This window comes from Lactuca sativa, chromosome 3 (genome assembly GCF_002870075.4).
Source record: "Lactuca sativa cultivar Salinas chromosome 3, Lsat_Salinas_v11, whole genome shotgun sequence".
Taxonomy (NCBI): Eukaryota; Viridiplantae; Streptophyta; class Magnoliopsida; order Asterales; family Asteraceae; genus Lactuca; species Lactuca sativa.
In genome coordinates, this window is record NC_056625.2 from 59850936 (window position 1) to 59854361 (window position 3426).

Consider the following 3426-nt stretch of genomic DNA (forward strand, 5'->3'; position numbering starts at 1 on the left):
GTTACTTTCTTCTACGAAATACGTGCTATGTGTTTATATATTGTTGTTTATTTCAGGTATTGGTGGAATGGATGAACTATATAGATTTTTAATGAGTTAAACTATATATGTATTTTATATCTACAAATATGTTGGGTAGGACATGGGTAGATGAGATCCGTGAGTATAGATCAGATCAAGAGGTTAGTTTTTAGATCCGTGAGTAGGGATCAGATCAAGAGGTTAGTTTTAGATCCGTGAGTATGGATCAGGTAAAGAGATAAACTTGCTATTAGTCCAGGAGTATGGATTAAGACTAAGTTAATTGTCCTTAGTCCGGGAGTATGGATTGGGCACAATTATAGATCCGGGAGTATGGATCAGATATGGATTAAGATTAAGTTAATTGTCCCTAGTCCGGGAGTATGGATTGGGCACGATTATAGATCCGGGAGTATGGATCAGATCAGGATTAAGGTATAATTAATTGTCCCTATTCCGGGAGTATGGATTGGGTACAATTATTGATCTGGGAGTATGGATCAGATCAGGAGGTTAGTTTTAGATCCGTGAGTATGGATCAGGTAGTTTTAGATCCGTGAGTATGGATCAGGTGAAAAGGTTAGTTTTAGATCCGTGAGTATGGATCGGGTGAAGAGGATAGTTTTAGATCCGAGAGTAAGGATCAGGTAAAGAGGTAAATTTTAGATACGAGAGTTTAGATCGTGTCGTTGTGAGGATCGATGGGGTGGGATAAGAGTTGCCTTTATACGGTGAAATTGTACAAGTTTGAATGTTCTATATTTATAAATATATGATATAACATTGTGGGATGAAAACCCTATATGCTCACCAGGCTCCCAAGCCTGACCCACTCAGTTTTCTTTGTATCACAGGTATCAATACGAAGACATATTTCACAGAGAGATTTAAAGGAGATATAAATCAACTGTGTAATTAAATGTAAGTTCTGTTTATGCTTATATGTCTGTATCGGAACATGACATCCCGAGGTTTTATTATTAAATGAAAAATACATTCCCTTTGAGAAATGTTTTGATAAGTTATTATCATGTCTTGTTTTGGGAACAAATTCCGCAACCGTTATCTTTAAAAGATTACTCTGATTTTATAAAACAAAGCATAAACAAAATCGGTCTTTTCTGGCCGTGAAAATGGGGATGTCACACTTCCTCATACGAACTCCGTTTTCGACATTATTTATATCCACGCGTAAGTGAGACTATGCTCTACAACTTTCGTTTAGACTCCGTCGGCTGATTTCGACTCTATGTTTATTATATTATTCATAGTAGGTCGGGACAGGAAAACTCTGTTATAAATTCATAACTTCTTCCTACGACATCCATTTTTGTCTGTCTTTTTACCATTGAACTACTATCAACGAGATCTTCGATTCTCGTTTAGGTTGTTTCGGCTAGAAACCATTCGATCTCAAATTCGAGTTTCGGGTTGCATACTATTAAGCTGAAACTTAGAAAAATCATAACTTCCTCATACAAAGTCAGATTTTGGCGTTATTTTTATGCATGCTCTCGGTTTAACTAATTTTATAACATTCGTTTAGGTCACTAATGCTAAATATTGCTCTATCGTAAATTCACTTTTTACGTCATTCAGCGTCGTGCCAGTTTTGTCGCGAAACTTCGACATGTCATAACTTCTTCGTTATAACTCGGATTTCAGCGTTCTTTATTTGTACGGTAACCTTGTGACATATACTACAACATGGTTAAGATTATTTATTGTAAACACTCTTCTATCAAAAAGTCACTTTTGATGTTTATCGTCTCTAAATTGACTAGCCTGGATCTACGGGCATTACATGTTTCTCCAAGGTCCTTCATAGTGAAACACTTCCCAAGCCAGGGCTTCACTTCCTGCAGAGTTGGGATGTAATTTCCTATGAGTAGTATGTCATCCACATACAGTACCAAAAAACTAACTATACTCCTACTAGCCTTAACATATACACAAGATTCATCTTCACTCCTCGAAAAGCCAAACTCTTTGACTATCTCATCGAAGCAAAGATTCCATCTGCGAGGTGCTTGCTTTAATCCATAAATGGATTTCTCAAGCTTACACACTCTATTAGGGTACTCTGTACTGACAAAACCCTCTGGCTGACTCATGTAAACATCATCAGCCAACTTTCCATTAAGGAAATCGCTTTTGACATCCATTTGTCAGATTTCATAATCATGAAATGCAGCAATGGCTAACATAACCCTAATAGACTTAATATTCGCTACTGGTGAAAAGGTCTCATCATAATCAACTCCCGGAGTTTGAGAAAAGCCCTTTGCAACCCATCGCACCTTATAAGTGTGTACATTACCATCCATGTCGGTCTTCTTCTTGAAGATCCATTTGCACCCGACTGTCTTACGACCTGGTACATTGTCAACCAAGTTCCAAACTTGATTGTCATACATGGATTGTATCTCGCTATCCATAGCCTCTTTCCATTTAGCAGCCTCAGGGCCCGCCATGGCTTCCGTGTAGCTGTTAGGTTCATCCAAAATCACCAGTATGCTATCACTGATAAGTGTATCACCTTCCACAGTAATATGGAAACCATAGTAATGCTCAGGTGCATTCCTAACTCTCGTGGAACGCCTCAGAGGTACAGACTCTTCTGTTGGATCAACAGGAGTTTCCTCCTCAGGTTGATTGCTAGGGTTTGAGGTTCCTTCACCACTTGACTCTTGAATTTCTTCAAGGTCAATTTGCCTCCCACTGTTTCCTTGGCTCATGAATTCTCTCGCGAAAGACTCCTCTCCTTGCTACAAAGACCACATTATCACTAGGTCTGTAGAAGAGGTAACCAAAGGATCTCTGTGGGTAGCCGATGAAAATACACCTCTCACTTCGAGGTTCGATCTTATCATGAGACTCGCGCCTTACAAAAGCCTCGTAACCCCAAATCTTGATGTGGTCCAGATTGGGAACTTTTCCAGTCCACATCTCATGAGGTGTTTTGGCAACCTTCTTTGTAGGGACTAGATTAACAATATGGATGACAGTCTCTAAGGCATACCTTAAAATGAGATTGGTAGCGAACCTCGACTCATCATGGAACGAACCATATCCAACAAGGTTCGATTGCGCCTATCAGCCACACCATTAAGTTGTGGTGTCCTGGGAGGTTTCAATTGTGAGATAATCCCACATTCCTTAAGATAGTCAAGGAACTTTGTACTAAGATACTCACCACCTCGATCGGATCGAATCATCTTAATGTTATTGCACAACTGATTCTCCACTTCCTGCTTGAACTCTTTGAATCTTTCAAAGGTCTCTGACTTATGCTTGATTAAGTAGACATATCCATATCTACTAAAATCATCAGTAAAAGTCACGTAGAAGCGGTTAGCATCTCTTGTGGCGGTTCTGAAGGGTCCACACACATCAGTGTGTATG